The following is a 17571-nucleotide window of genomic DNA, read 5'->3' as shown; positions in this document are numbered from 1 at the left end:
AGCTTCATAGGACTAATAAAACTTCGTAATTACAAGAAAACTAATGTCTAATTGCCGTATTCAGAGACATTTACTGATTCACTACTTAAACTATTCCTTACCAACGAATTTGTTCCGAAAGCAATTGCTAAGCACTAGATAAAGTAACCATTAAATGACTCTGAACACAGCGGTAAGCCTTTTAACTCATCGCAGCCAACAACATCAACAAAAAAGGTACACATCCAGGCAAAAAGCAACATCCTCCACGCAAAATTTCCGTGACCTTATGACGTCATCATTCGTGTAATAAGAACAAAACTACGAGGTTCAGACCTTAGCTCACTGCTCAGAATTCAAAATAATGTATGAGATCACCATTCGTTTATGGAGATATTATTATGACATATCTTAGTTATAGGTAAGTATATTTCCTAATCTAAGGTTATGTGGTGAGTTGAATATGCTTATTGTAGATGTTGTATGGTAATCTAAAGATTATTATAATTGCCGTGTCGATTCGCAACTTTGTATCTACAATAACGTGGTTTATTCATATCGCAAAATTGTGTGTAACTAATGAAATTAGAATTCTTAGAATTTTATTAACGCGAACGCGTGTAAGAAGCTACACGCGTTCTACGAAGCGACTACCACTCTTTAGAACAGAAAAGCACTTAGAAAAAAATATTTTTATGGTAACTATAAGCCGGCAAACAAGCAGACGGATCACTCGATGGTAAGCAATGGCCCCCGCCCCTGGAACACCAGAGGCGTTACAATTGCGTTGCTGGCCTTTTGGCGGTTATGAATTTAAGGGTTGCTGGGGAATCGGGGATTGGGAAGGGGGTAATTGAGCCTCTGGTAACCTCACTCACACAACGAAACACAATACTGTAGTTGTTTCACGACGGTTTTATGTGAGGCCGTGGTATCACTCCGGTCAAGCTCCATTCAAGCATGGTTCTCCCACACACCTATGTATGTCCTCTTAATCACTTCTTAACAAATCACCAAGCATAAACTTTCGCAGCACATATTCACATCACATAGTAGATACTTGGACGGTGAAGTGACATGCCGATAATGAGCGCATGAGAACTTCTTACAACATTTAGTCGTGAGCCCGTTAATGAGGGCATTAGGTACCTTTTGAGACGAGGCCTTAATAGGCCCCTTTCAATAGCCACATGTACTGACGACCGCTGAAAAGGCTAACTCACTTTTACATGCGTGTTTGGATGTTTGTTAATGATAGTAAATGTTTATCTGTGACAAAACTATGTCGATGGTGAATTTCGTTACAATTGGATTAGGTTATATTTAAAACTTTCGTGAGACATACTAAATTAACTAGTTAATTATTATGTTTTTTGGCTTACTTATGTAATAATTTGACGAGGATCTAGACTATGTAGTTTTAAGCCATGCTAGAGACGCTCATATTCAACTCGCAAGCAACAGCAGCTTAGCTATTTGGTGTGTTTATGCGTTACGAACAAACAAACAATTATTCTTTTAATTTATCTGCGCCTTATAACTATGACTCAATAGTTATTAACTACTACTCTCCAAGATTAGATGCTAGATTTAATCCAAATCAGGTTTCGTAATAAGAAATTTCATCCAAATTGGGTAGGTCAATAATTATCTAGTTTTTTGCGTGAGAAAGTAACTAGTTAGTTAGTTAGTTATTTAATCGTGTTATTAACAAAATTGTGTTATTCATACCACGAAATCAGACCTCTAATAACTGAACCTATATCTATGAATGAATCACGAATTCAGATCATCAAAAATTAATTTCTAAATCAAAATCGAAGCGTTCATGAGTTCAATTGCACCAGATCGATTACATTAACAACATACATATATTTTTTTTTGCTAATTTAAAACCTAAAAGTTTTAATAACTCATTACATTTATAATCGAAATGATTATACCGATACATTATAGTCGTGGTACGGTAATATTTATTTACAATACATATGTAATTACTTACAATAATTAGGGTAAACGAAGCCGGATGTTAGAATAGTATGTCTTGTGTAATGTTGATAAGAAAGAATATCATTCTTATTGAATGAATGAGGTAACAGTTGCACGATTGATTGGTGATATTAATAGTATAATGGGTAGTATTAGTTAGTGGAGATTTCGTCTCGTTTAATGAGTTAATGTTACAACTTTATAAAAGTCGGGTTTGAGCCCGGGTCGAGCCAATAATTTGGAGTTGTATTTGGTGTTTGACAGTTGAACTATTAAATGGAACTTAGCACTAACTTAATCTTGTACTTAAAACATGTTTTATTTAAGTAAGTAGTTAGATCCGGAACTGTGGACTACCTAGCGATTTTACCGGGGCTCCGGCTGAAAAAGCAAGAGTAGGAACGGGGTGGTTTTTAGTCAGTAAGAGTTTGACACTCCCTCTCGCTATACCTAGATAAAACACGTAGTTAGATAGTTATTGCATGCTCGTATGTAAGTGAAGTATTTATTTAAAGTAGGTGTTTATTTCGTATGTGATATTAAATCTTACAGATTATTTCTAGTAATTAAGTACATGGTTATACTAATAATAAACTCACACAACAGTTTAATATTAATAACTTAATAAGTAATAACATAGCGATAATATAATAACAACGACTAACAATGGTGTACTTTGTACACAGAACGAGAGATTTATGTGGAAATTATGTTCATTACTTTAATACAAACAATGTACTGAGGTAGTGTGTGAAAACAAGGATAATATGTACAAACAATATCTTGAGGCTTAAATCTAATAATAAAATAGATTAATAACTAGTTATATTTACTTACCTACTTCCTATTTTACCAGTATTAGGATGTTTTTCCACTAAAGATGTGCTATGTAGCTACGGGTGCCAAGTTCACACAGGTATGCTACGAAGATATAATAGCTAAGCTGTGAAACGATGTGACCGTTTCTATTCATTGTTACTAAGCATGTAGCTGTGCGAGCAAGATGCGCAGTTCGAGTATGCGATGTATCGTATCCATCATTTAAACAAATCTAGGTAACTAGTATAAGATTAGATAGTTTTGTAGTTCATTAGGATCTGTGAATCTCAAAGTGATAGTCGTTGGATACGAAGAACTGAACATTAAGTTCAGTGGTGAACTAAAGAAGATGTCTATGTCCAGCAGCGGACAGATACGATGAGGATAATGAAATGATATTAGAACAGTCATCACTTAAGCGTACAGCCTAAAATGTCTATCTATGTAATAAATCCACCGAGATATCACTTCCAAAAAAGAGATGCAAATTGGATTAACTATAAAACCTTTGTAGATAAATACGTATTGACAAATCTACACACAAGTTATGTGGGCAGACATCTATATACCTAATTTATCTCAATCCAAATAAGTTATTGCTTCTAACAAAAACGAAATAAAGTCGTTAAAACATCATCGGATAATTAAAACACTAAAGCGAAAGATAAATTCAAGTGAATTGCATAAATTCTTCAATGTCATCTGCCTAACTCCGAAACCGGTCGGGTAGCAAACCTTTTTGCATCTTCCGGCAAAACCCGTCTAACTTGATGTCTTTAATGAATTACGTTTTGTCTTCTCATAGCTAATATGACTATGCTAAATAGTACTCAAAACATGAAATGTTGGGAAAAATATGTTTAGATTTTATTTTGTAGATTTTTTTTAAATGCTTTTGAGAATTGCCTTTTGAAAAACGTTGTACCTATTTAATTAGATAAACTACTAACTACATACCGTTGTACGTATTTATTTAGTTAACTATTATAAGAGGATAGAAAAGTAAGGAGTTTGTTTTGTGTCTTGGAGAATGCAAACGCGTCTGCTAGTTTGGCTCCTATTTCATAAAAAAATATCCGTGCATATAGCATATATTGTTTTTAGGAATAGTTCGTACCTATTTATCGCGAGATAATTATTTGTTATAAGGCAAAAATAACTATCTACACAACTCTTAGAATTTAATAACAATATTTTTTTAAAGTGGGGTTTGAATTCTAGTTTATTTTAAACTAGGTTTTACTTTGCGGATTTAGGTACAAAGACTATCACTTGACCTTGCAAACATAATACCTTCTAAACGACCAAACGTTAATAAAAAATCAACCCTAATTCAGAACGAAAGCCGCTAAGAAACTACCGTTGGTCGTCTCACCTCAGTTTCAAAGTACCCCTCTGACTGCCTCAGCCGGTATTGGAATACTTGGCATCAACATTTCGAGCGACGTCCAGTTCCGTGGCCATCTAGAGGATAAGGCTAAATTAGCCTCGAAAAAGCTTGGTGTGCTCAACAGATCGAGGCAGTATTTCACTCCAGCCCATCGCCTGCTTCTATATAAGGCGCAAGTTCGGCCCCATATGGAATACTGCTCTCATCTTTGGGCGGGGGCACCCCAGTACCAGCTTCATCCTCTGGACCGCGTTCAGCGGCGTGCGGTTCGGATTGTTGAGTGTCGGGAAGTTTCAAACCGACTTGACACTTTGGCAATGCGTAGAGATGTAGCTTCGTTGTGCATTTTCTATCGCTTATACCACGGGGAGTGCTCTGAGGAATTGTTTGGTCTTATTCCTGCCGCTTCTTTTCGCCATCGACCCACACGACAGCATGTCCATCCCCATCATATAGATGGTTGGCAGGCCACAACTGTGCGCTTCTCGCGCAACTTTCTGCCTCGCACAGCAAAACTGTGGAATGAGCTGTCGTCGGCGGTATTTCCGAACCGTTACGACCTTCAAACCTTCAAGAAAAGAGCATACTCCTTTTTAAAAGGCCGGCAACGCACCTGTGACTCCTCTGGTGTTGCGGGTGTCCATGGGCGGCGCTGATCGCTTACCATCAGGTGACTCGTCTGCTCGTTTGCCTCCTATTCCATAAAAAAAAAAAAAAAAAAAAAAAACGAAAAAGTACTAAAATCAATTACCATTGACATCGATACAAAATCGCACATAACTAATTTAAAAAGTACATAATATAATCAACAATACATAATACCTAATTATGTAGCCGATCATACAAAGGGCCTATGGTTAGGGCACACCTTATATACAGCACAATAGTACATGACCTTCGACCATGCACCTTGATCATATTACATATACTATGACGTCATTACACATAAGATAAGCTAAGTATATTTGTACATACATTCTATATACCAGCGATAAATATTAATGGATTGCGCGTGTTCCAACTGCTTTTATGTTCGTGGATTAACTGCCGTACTCAGAGACATTTAATGATTACTTAAACTGTTCTTTAGTAACGATTTTGTTCCGAAAACAATTACTAAGGATTGGGTTATTGTTTTCGATTACAAAATCACTACTAAAGTATAATTAAAGTAATCATTAAATGACTCTGAGTATGGCAGTAAGTAAGTTTATAATTATGTAGAATTAGTAATAAATATGTATAGAATCACGGCTGTTACAATCTATAAGGGGCAGACAGTAGCATACCTCAACTTCACATTACTATCTATACTTTATAACTACACAGCCAAAGAGGTTTGTTTCAACGCGCTAATCTCCGGAACTACTGGATCGAATTGAATAGTTAACTAACTACTTCTATAGTCTGACAAAATTGTTCGATTAAGATCGATAAACCACTGATTAATTATTATCACAATGACGCGTTCTGTGGATTTGGTAGACACAAAAAGCAGATAAAATTACAAAACACCAAGTAGTGTAATACACTAGTAAATTTCAAATAATAATATTTACTGTATTATACGATGTTTTTATTATCTACCTAACTTTAAACTTCATTTAGTTACTCCTTGTCCAATTAATCCTTAAATTAAACTTTATAGTTAGTCATCAATCAAACTAGCCACCACGTAACTAACGAGCCGTTGAAAATTATTCAAAAATAGTTTTTTAGGAACATTATTCCTGGCAGTACGGCAGACCATGACGAGGGGTTAATGACCTTATAAAGTTTGTTTTTCACACAATCGCTATTAATGCGATAAGACACGTACTTAAGTCAATTTGGTAAAACAATAGCGAATACAATGAGGTGAATGTACTTACTGTGTTCGAAAAATAAAAGAACGAACGGATCAATTTGAATTAGGAAAGTAGTTATGTTCATTCATTTCGTTCACTCTTTTTGACAGCTGTCAGTGTGACAGTTGTCAAAATTGTCATAGATAATTTAGTTTTAGTTATGGAGGTATGAATGAAATATTTGTCTACAGTTTGAAACTACTTAGAGGTACTTCATTTTCTATGTAACATGTATTGTAATATTTAAACGTAATTTGACACACAATTACCTACCTACATTATGAACGACATATTTAATATTGCATCAGCATCATAAAAAATCTACGATCAAACTTACTACCAGTGTTATATCAGATTTTAATATTAGTTATAACTAGTTAACAGGAAAAAGGCCATTATGAATTACTAGCCAATAATTTCTTATCAGCACGTTTAGCAGTTAGTTACATGATTATTATGATTTTACCTACACGGAAACGTAACTTAGGTAATTTATTTTCGTTCCTAGACACGTGTATGTAGTATGTACCTAGTCCTATCACACATGTACTGACAATGTTCAGTACGGCACCTAGCTTCACTGACGGACGATTCAATTTGACGTTTCAAACTGCCTATTTAAAGATTGGAATAAATGGTTTGACTTTGACAGATTCTACACTATATTTTTATACTAGCACCACCTACCACTTCTAAAATGATAATAAACATAGTTACCTACATTTTATCCGCAAAAAAAAAAAACAAAACACGCACGTCACTAGCAAGTCTAGCGTAACAAAATACAACATATTTAGGTCATAATAAAAACCTGTGTGAACTTGGCACCCGACTTTGGAAATATTGGTATTTCCAATGGTTTTTCGAAAGATTTCGATTAGTAGTGGATAGTAGTGAAGCTATTTTCGTTAGTAGTAATACCGAAAAATTTTAAAAAAATAGTTAAAAAATGTCATCCCCCGAAATTAAAAAAAAAATTTTTTTCCGGTTGTTTCTCATAAATGAACGTTAGTAGTGGATTGTAGTGCAATTTTTTTCGTTTGTAGTAAAATAGAAAAAAAAATAAAAAAGAAATCGTTTCGGAGTATTTTTTTAAAACGATTTTTATTACCTAAATACTGTTTCAAAGCATATACGATTACTACAAACGTTAAAATTTACTAAAAAGGGTTCGTAGAGGTTAGTAGTGAAAGAATTTTCGATAGTAGTAAAGATACATGTTGACTAGAAGCACTTGAGATGAGTCAAACTCGTTTCGGAGCGATATTTGCTGAACAAAATCTGTTGGAAGATAAATTCGACTACTACAAACGTTGGAATTGATTAAAAAGGGTTCGTAGATGTTAGTAGAGGTTTGTAGTGAAAGAATTTTCGATAGTAGTAAAGATACATGTTGACTAGAAGCACTTGAGATGAGTCAAACTCGTTTCGGAGCGATATTTGCTGAACAAAATCTGTTGGAAGATAAATTCGACTACTACAAACGTTGGAATTGATTAAAAAGGGTTCGTAGAGGTTAGTAGAGGTTTGTAGTGAAAGAATTTTCGATAGTAGTAAAGATACATGTTGACTAGAAGCACTTGAGATGAGTCAAACTCGTTTCGGACCGATATTTGCTGAACAAAATCTGTTGGAAGATAAATTCGACTACTACAAACGTTGGAATTGATTAAAAAGGGTTCGTAGATGTTAGTAGAGGTTTGTAGTGAAAGAATTTTCGATAGTAGTAAAGATACATGTTGACTAGAAGCACTTGAGATGAGTCAAACTCGTTTCGGACCGATATTTGCTGAACAAAATCTGTTGGAAGATAAATTCGACTACTACAAACGTTGGAATTGATTAAAACGGGTTCGTAGATGTTAGTAGAGGTTTGTAGTGAAAGAATTTTCGATAGTAGTAAAGATACATGTTAACTAGAAGCACTTGAGATGAGTCAAACTCGTTTCGGACCGATATTTGCTGAACAAAATCTGTTGGAAGATAAATTCGACTACTACAAACGTTGGAATTGATTAAAACGGGTTCGTAGATGTTAGTAGAGGTTTGTAGTGAAAGAATTTTCGATAGTAGTAAAGATACATGTTAACTAGAAGCACTTGAGATGAGTCAAACTCGTTTCGGACCGATATTTGCTGAACAAAATCTGTTGGAAGATAAATTCGACTACTACAAACGTTGGAATTGATTAAAACGGGTTCGTAGATGTTAGTAGAGGTTTGTAGTGAAAGAATTTTCGATAGTAGTAAAGATACATGTTAACTAGAAGCACTTGAGATGAGTCAAACTCGTTTCGGACCGATATTTGCTGAACAAAATCTGTTGGAAGATAAATTCGACTACTACAAACGTTGGAATTGATTAAAACGGGTTCGTAGATGTTAGTAGAGGTTTGTAGTGAAAGAATTTTCGATAGTAGTAAAGATACATGTTAACTAGAAGCACTTGAGATGAGTCAAACTCGTTTCGGACCGATATTTGCTGAACAAAATCTGTTGGAAGATAAATTCGACTACTACAAACGTTGGAATTGATTAAAACGGGTTCGTAGATGTTAGTAGAGGTTTGTAGTGAAAGAATTTTCGATAGTAGTAAAGATACATGTTAACTAGAAGCACTTGAGATGAGTCAAACTCGTTTCGGACCGATATTTGCTGAACAAAATCTGTTGGAAGATAAATTCGACTACTACAAACGTTGGAATTGATTAAAACGGGTTCGTAGATGTTAGTAGAGGTTTGTAGTGAAAGAATTTTCGATAGTAGTAAAGATACATGTTAACTAGAAGCACTTGAGATGAGTCAAACTCGTTTCGGACCGATATTTGCTGAACAAAATCTGTTGGAAGATAAATTCGACTACTACAAACGTTGGAATTGATTAAAAAGGGTTCGTAGATGTTAGTAGAGGTTTGTAGTGAAAGAATTTTCGATAGTAGTAAAGATACATGTTGACTAGAAGCACTTGAGATGAGTCAAACTCGTTTCGGACCGATATTTGCTGAACAAAATCTGTTGGAAGATAAATTCGACTACTACAAACGTTGGAATTGATTAAAACGGGTTCGTAGATGTTAGTAGAGGTTTGTAGTGAAAGAATTTTCGATAGTAGTAAAGATACATGTTGACTAGAAGCACTTGAGATGAGTCAAACTCGTTTCGGACCGATATTTGCTGAACAAAATCTGTTGGAAGATAAATTCGACTACTACAAACGTTGGAATTGATTAAAACGGGTTCGTAGATGTTAGTAGAGGTTTGTAGTGAAAGAATTTTCGATAGTAGTAAAGATACATGTTAACTAGAAGCACTTGAGATGAGTCAAACTCGTTTCGGAGCGATATTTGCTGAACAAAATCTGTTGGAAGATAAATTCGACTACTACAAACGTTGGAATTGATTAAAACGGGTTCGTAGATGTTAGTAGAGGTTTGTAGTGAAAGAATTTTCGATAGTAGTAAAGATACATGTTGACTAGAAGCACTTGAGATGAGTCAAACTCGTTTCGGACCGATATTTGCTGAACAAAATCTGTTGGAAGATAAATTCGACTACTACAAACGTTGGAATTGATTAAAACGGGTTCGTAGATGTTAGTAGAGGTTTGTAGTGAAAGAATTTTCGATAGTAGTAAAGATACATGTTAACTAGAAGCACTTGAGATGAGTCAAACTCGTTTCGGAGCGATATTTGCTGAACAAAATCTGTTGGAAGATAAATTCGACTACTACAAACGTTGGAATTGATTAAAAAGGGTTCGTAGATGTTAGTAGAGGTTTGTAGTGAAAGAATTTTCGATAGTAGTAAAGATACATGTTAACTAGAAGCACTTGAGATGAGTCAAACTCGTTTCGGACCGATATTTGCTGAACAAAATCTGTTGGAAGATAAATTCGACTACTACAAACGTTGGAATTGATTAAAACGGGTTCGTAGATGTTAGTAGAGGTTTGTAGTGAAAGAATTTTCGATAGTAGTAAAGATACATGTTAACTAGAAGCACTTGAGATGAGTCAAACTCGTTTCGGACCGATATTTGCTGAACAAAATCTGTTGGAAGATAAATTCGACTACTACAAACGTTGGAATTGATTAAAAAGGGTTCGTAGATGTTAGTAGAGGTTTGTAGTGAAAGAATTTTCGATAGTAGTAAAGATACATGTTAACTAGAAGCACTTGAGATGAGTCAAACTCGTTTCGGAGCGATATTTGCTGAACAAAATCTGTTGGAAGATAAATTCGACTACTACAAACGTTGGAATTGATTAAAACGGGTTCGTAGATGTTAGTAGAGGTTTGTAGTGAAAGAATTTTCGATAGTAGTAAAGATACATGTTAACTAGAAGCACTTGAGATGAGTCAAACTCGTTTCGGACCGATATTTGCTGAACAAAATCTGTTGGAAGATAAATTCGACTACTACAAACGTTGGAATTGATTAAAACGGGTTCGTAGATGTTAGTAGAGGTTTGTAGTGAAAGAATTTTCGATAGTAGTAAAGATACATGTTAACTAGAAGCACTTGAGATGAGTCAAACTCGTTTCGGACCAATATTTGCTGAACAAAATCTGTTGGAAGATAAATTCGACTACTACAAACGTTGGAATTGATTAAAAAGGGTTCGTAGAGGTTAGTAGAGGTTAGTAGTAAAAGAATTTTCGATAGTAGTAAAGATACATGTTGACTAGAAGCACTTGAGATGAGTCAAACTTATTTCGGACCGATATTTGCAGGATAAAATCTGTTTGAAGATAAATACGACTACTACAAACGTTAGAAATGATTAAAAAGGGTTCGTAGAGGTTAGTAGTAAAAGAATTTTCGATAGTAGTAAAGATACATGTTGACTAGAAGCACTTGAGATGAGTCAAACTCGTTTCGGACCGATATTTGCTGGATAAAATCTGTTGGAAGATAAATACGACTACTACAAACGTTGGAATTGACTAAAAAGGGTTCGTAGAGGTTAGTAGTAAAAGAATTTTCGATAGTAGTAAAGATACATGTTGACTAGAAGCACTTGAGATGAGTCAAACTCGTTTCGGACCGATATTTGCTGGATAAAATCTGTTTGAAGATAAATACGACTACTACAAACGTTGGAATTGACTAAAAAGGGTTCGTAGAGGTTAGTAGAGTTTAGTAGTGAAAGAATTTTCGATAGTAGTAAAGATACATGTTGAGTAGAAGCACTTGAGATGAGTCAAACTTATTTCGCACCGGTATTTGCAGGATAAAATCTGTTTGAAGATAAATACGACTACTACAAACGTTAGAAATGATTAAAAAGGGTTCGTAGAGGTTAGTAGTGACAGAATTTTCGATAGTAGTAAAGATACATGTTAACTAGAAGCACTTGAGATGAGTCAAACTTGTTTCGGACCAATATTTGCGGCATCGACGCATCAGGCAGCTTGGTGAAGCAAATAACGAAACCGGATGGTTCAAAGAGCGTTGTTTACCTCTACCAAGCTGTTTGTGGATATAAAACAAAAATATTGCCAGTATTTCAAATGGTATCGGAGAAGCACGACACAAACACCTTGACGTATTGGATTCGAGAGTGGATTCGTTCTGGCGGGTCGTGTCCCAAACAAGTAGTAATAGACTACTCACCGGCACTTCTGAACGCTACTTGTCTCGCGTTTAACAACACCGATCTGAAGACATATATAGAAACATGTATTGTCTTTGACAAAAACGGTTGGTCTGTGCGGTTGAACCGTACACGTTGTAATGTTCGAATCGACATTTCGCACTTTATACACATGATAGCGCGTGGGAGCTGCTTTAAACACGAGAGTCTAGAAAAGAAGGACTTCTTCCTCCGTTGCGCGGGTTTGCTAACCACATGTACGGAAGTAAACGATTTTATTCGGTTGTGTACCGACGTACTAACGGTTGCTTTTGCCACGTATGAAGACATTGAAGACAAAAACAGTCATTGTTTCGCAGCACAGAATCGAGTATTAAAGCGCTTGAAATCGTACAGTCTTCCAGATAATGCTGACAAACTCGACAATGGTCAGGACGAAGAGGAAAGTTTGTTGCAACGATTTGACGACATTGATGAAGTAATGGAACTAGATTCGAGTTCTGCAATCGATGCTATTTTTAAAAAAATCGAGGCAGATAGTAAATCTCACCTCAAACACGGGAGATTTAATCCTTATCATTGCCCTGCGTTTGGTTCTCGACTGTTGAAATTGGTGAAACAGTTTGTTTTGTGGACTGCTGTTTTGGTTGGCAATGACCAGGAAAGCTCAACTCTAGTAGAGTCATCAACTGAAAATGACGCACGACTTGTTTCTAGTTCAGCTCGCAGCGAAGAATATTTTCGAGAGTTGAAACATCTGGTTTTCAAAAAAGAAAGTATGCTAGCTGCATACCATGACTTCGCTTCGTATTACGAACACATCACAAAATCGAAAAATGCCGTGCATGATTTTGTAGAGACGTTGTCGAAGTCTGGCGTTTCTTCGAAATTATACAACCAAAGAGGTGAAATTTTAAAACACACGAAAGAGATAAAAAATGGAGTGCTGGATTACGAGATCAACGTCGCTACTCTAATAGAATCACACATTCTGCCAAACACTCCGTCTCTTGAGATTACCAATCGAGAAGTTCTGAAGCAACGCCAAACCCAGTTGTTGTTCTACGTCCGAATGTAAACTTGAAATTTTTTCATTTTTTTAATTTGATTACATTTATTTGATTTAATTACATTTGATTCAAGGTTAAAGGAGTCGTAAGAAAAAAAAATCAATTGGAAATCCAAAAAAAAAAAAAACGTGCAAAGCGACAATAAAGTCAAACTCCTTTTAGAGTAGTTTTGATTGAATATTTACCGATGAAATAGACACTACTTCTACCGATAGAATAGACTGAGGATGGTTCATAATGAAAGATTTTAACGGATCTTCGGTAACCGTGTCGACCTAAACACACTGATGGCTCACTTCAACTAGTAGTAAGTTAGTTCTGTTTCTAGTAGCGTTAATTTTATTTGCAGTTTTTTTTTAAAGAACATTTCGTTAAACTGGGAACGGGGGAAGCCTGTACAGGCTGTATTGTTGAAGCGTTTATTCCGCTCTTGGCATCACCCAAAACCGACGACGAGGACGTGGCGGAAAACCGGTTTCATTTTTTTTTTTGTTTTTAGTTTTTTTGTGTTTTTTTTTGTTTTTTAGTTTTAATTTTTTTTGTTTTTAGTTTTTAGTTTTTTTTTGTTTTTAGTTTCTTTTTTATTTTTGTTTTTTTTTTGTTTAGTTTTTTTGTGTTTTTAGTTTTTTTTTTAGTTTTTGTTTTTTTTTGTTTATTAATTTTTTAAGGAACTCAATTTCAATTTCATGTTCGGACGTAGAACAACAAATGGGTTCGGCGTTGCTTCAGAACTTCCCGATTGGTAATCGCTGTTGCTCTTTTCGACGAAAAAAGGTCGTTGTATTCTTCCCACGCACCAGACACTCGTTTAATACAGGCATAGTAATGCCCAGCAACGAAAACGATCGCCGAAACCAGTTTATATTGGCCATCACAATAATCTAGTTTGTCAGGGATCTCTGAAAGAGTGAACTGTTTCCTGCAGTTCGCTAGACCACGCCGTGCGGCAATCAAACCAATTTCCGCAGCTTCCAGATTTAGAAAAATGTGGCTTCCTCCGGCAAACGTCTTCGTAACGTGAGCTGATTTGCATAAAGAACACTCGCTTTTAGTTTTAGATACATAGTATTCAGCGGACTGACTTACAGCCCTCTGTAGTCCCTTCATGGCTTCTTCGAAAATGGGGTCTGGATTTAGATCGAGTACTGGGATGCTGGTTGTTTTTTCGAACTGGCAATCACCGCAATTTATTTTAATCTCAAGAGACGGAGTGTTTGGCAGAATGTGTGATTCTATTAGAGTAGCGACGTTGATCTCGCAATCCAGCACTCCATTTTTTATCTCTTTCGTGTGTTTTAAAATTTCACCTCTTTGGTTGTATAATTTCGAAGAAACGCCAGACTTCGACAACGTCTCTACAAAATCATGCACGGCATTTTTCGATTTTGTGATGTGTTCGTAATACGAAGCGAAGTCATGGTATGCAGCTAGCATACTCTGCACGGTGGAGTCAAATGCGCACGTATTCCGCACAGAAATATTTCGGTTGCCGATTTTAGCAGGCGCCAAACTATTACCATTCACGAGTAAAGGCAAAGTCAAACTGAATTTCGGTCGCTTGCGTATTATCTCTATATCAGGACACGGTGTTAGATATTTTCCTCGTTTTTTAGGTCTTCCATGCATATTCGGTTGGATCGTTTCATTTTTTTTTGTAAGACCGCGCCAATCCTCCTTCTCATTGAGGAAAGCCATTGAAGCTTTTTCCGGTTCGGTCGAAATATCATCGAATGACGTACCGTCTAGCTTGTCTTGTTTTAGTTCCAGGTCGTTTCTTCTCTCATCGTCACTGTCATCTTCACGTATATGTTTATTACGATGAAATCCATCTTTACCTTCGCCATCATTTCCATGATCAAACACACGTTCCAGATAACTTTCACATCCTTGGTCTTGTTTTAACTCGCCTGGTATTGAGAGATCCAAGTTTTCCTCGTGAAATTCTCTTTCGATGGTCGAAGTTAGAGACTCCCCGATCAGGATGGTGGACTTTTCCTCAATCGCATCGGCTTTTCGAGGCGTCGAATGTGTAGCCTTGGGCTGTGATTTTTTGGTTTCCTTTGCGTCAGCATTCAACAAAATGGTAGTGCCTGCCAGATTCCGTAGGTGGATAACGAGGAACTTGTCCAATCTAATTGATTTTTCTTTTTTGAAAACCAGATGTTTCAACTCTCGAAAATATTCTTCGCTGCGAGCTGAACTAGAAACAAGTCGTGCGTCATTTTCAGTTGATGACTCTACTAGAGTTGAGCTTTCCTGGTCATTGCCAACCAAAACAGCAGTCCACAAAACAAACTGTTTCACCAATTTCAACAGTCGAGAACCAAACGCAGGGCAATGATAAGGATTTAATCTCCCGTGTTTGAGGTGAGATTTACTATCTGCCTCGATTTTTTTAAAAATAGCATCGATTGCAGAACTCGAATCTAGTTCCATTACTTCATCAATGTCGTCAAATCGTTGCAACAAACTTTCCTCTTCGTCCTGACCATTGTCGAGTTTGTCAGCATTATCTGGAAGACTGTACGATTTCAAGCGCTTTAATACTCGATTCTGTGCTGCGAAACAATGACTGTTTTTGTCTTCAATGTCTTCATACGTGGCAAAAGCAACCGTTAGTACGTCGGTACACAACCGAATAAAATCGTTTACTTCCGTACATGTGGTTAGCAAACCCGCGCAACGGAGGAAGAAGTCCTTCTTTTCTGGACTCTCGTGTTTAAAGCAGCTCCCACGCGCTATCACGTGTATAAAGTGCGAAATGTCGATTCGAACATTACAACGTGTACGGTTCAACCGCACAGACCAACCGTTTTTGTCAAAGACAATACATGTTTCTATATATGTCTTCAGATCGGTGTTGTTAAACGCGAGACAAGTAGCGTTCAGAAGTGCCGGTGAGTAGTCTATTACTACTTGTTTGGGACACGACCCGCCAGAACGAATCCACTCTCGAATCCAATACGTCAAGGTGTTTGTGTCGTGCTTCTCCGATACCATTTGAAATACTGGCAATATTTTTGTTTTATATCCACAAACAGCTTGGTAGAGGTAAACAACGCTCTTTGAACCATCCGGTTTCGTTATTTGCTTCACCAAGCTGCCTGATGCGTCGATGCTCATGATCCCATAGGGGTCTTCCTTCATAAACTTATTGTACATGTATAACTGCGTGGGAGTCCAGTAAAGCACATAAAATTTGTCGAGACCAATCTCGTGAATGCATCCGTTAAACTCCAATCCGTACTTCATTTCCCACACAGAGGCAAGAGCTGATTTTGCTTTAAACACACCTAAATCCTTGTCACGAGTCTCCTGCTTTGCCTTACGGACAACGTCTTCCGAAGGTATGTTAGCCGGAATGACATCCCCAAATTCCATTAACCTGGTCGCCTCGTCGCGTCGCCAAGCGTAAGTCGATTTGCCTTGTAGCTCTTTGCCGATTCGCAATCGTCTTTCTCCGCTCACTGGCCTTCTTTTTTGGTGGGCTACTCCGCGAGAATCAAAAGTGGAAACGTGAAACGTCGCCCCGTCATCGATTGGTTCACTCAGACAATACATGTGAATTTTGGAACCGCATTCCGTGCAACTGCCTTTAACCGTCAAAAACGTCTCTCCCGGGTTTCTATTTATTTTCGCGTTTTTAAACGAGAAAGGGCAGGGTAATTTCATGTGATTCCATAAAATATCATAGAGAGCATCTGTCCAACCGATAACGAGGACCTCGTATTCACGTTCTTTGTAATCTACGATACGAGACTTGAGAGTGGCCCATTCACTTCGTGACAGAACAATGTCTTTTCGTAAAGCAGGCAACACGCACTCTGTTTCGCCAATCGACCCATTCGGATCTTGTCGTGAATCGTCAGCCGTGTCGTCCAGATTACTGTTATTTTTAGCCGACTCCACCATTTCAATCCCATGGATTTGATTAAAAACATTATTTCTGTTTTGGGACAAGTAAAGATAAAGATAGTCTTTCGACATCTTGTCGTTCATCGCATGGGTCGCTATTTGCCAAACATCGTCACTCCACGGTAAAAGATTGCCTTTATCGTCAATGAACCGCAGATGTTTCAATGCTTCATAAATAATATGTGGCGGATTCGCCGCCGCTCGAGGCATTTCTAAAGGTAGCTCAAGGCGAGGCCCCCGAAACGTTTTGAAAAGAAGTAAAAATACGAGCCCAACGGCTGCGTTGTCATAAGGTTGTGCCTCTACTCTCCGCCACTGATACTACTGCGCACGATTACATACATATGATGATGTTGAAGTTCAAAAATACTTTCGTATACAATCGAGGTTTGTAAAACCTCTGTATGCGCTATACGTGTGCAGAATCAATTGTGCACGGACTCGAAGAAGTTCCGAGATATAAACGGAAATAAGCCCAGGAACGCTAGGCTCAGAAAATAAAAGCACTCAAAATTGGCGAGCGAGATAGATAACTGTAGCAAAAACTAGAAACCGCGATGAAGGCCAGTGAAGGGTGAGCTGCAGCAGAGTGATTAACAATATTCCGTAGCAGACGGGGGGAGACCATGCAACACTTTATTATAAGGTATAACTCGAGATTGATAACTTGTGATCAAGATTCGTAAAGAAGAGTTTCAGCATCAGAAAAGGCCCAAGAAAATCACGATCAGAAAATTTAGATAGAAAAAAGTTGTGTGTATATAAGGGTAACCATGAACAAAACGAAACACCGAGTTTCCACCAGTACAGAGTGAGCGGCGGCAGAGCAAAAACAAATACCGAGTCCACAAAAGATTGCGACGTTACAATGATCTTCTACAAGTGTAACTCGCAATCAATGACTCGCAATCAAGATTCAAATCATAAAGTTTTAGTAGAAAAGGGTGATGATCTAGGCAACAATCT

General features: G+C 37.1%; 1 protein-coding gene across 1 annotated transcript in view; it reads right to left on the bottom strand.

Moving 5' to 3' along the window:
- The window catches only part of LOC118271695 (uncharacterized), a 180488-nt gene that overhangs the window by 152743 nt on the left and 10174 nt on the right, over positions 1–17571 (bottom strand). The gene's annotated exons all lie outside the window — the stretch shown is intronic.

Source organism: Spodoptera frugiperda, chromosome 5 (genome assembly GCF_023101765.2).
Source record: "Spodoptera frugiperda isolate SF20-4 chromosome 5, AGI-APGP_CSIRO_Sfru_2.0, whole genome shotgun sequence".
In the NCBI taxonomy this organism is placed as follows: domain Eukaryota; kingdom Metazoa; phylum Arthropoda; class Insecta; order Lepidoptera; family Noctuidae; genus Spodoptera; species Spodoptera frugiperda.
This window is presented reverse-complemented; position numbering and strand designations above follow the sequence as displayed.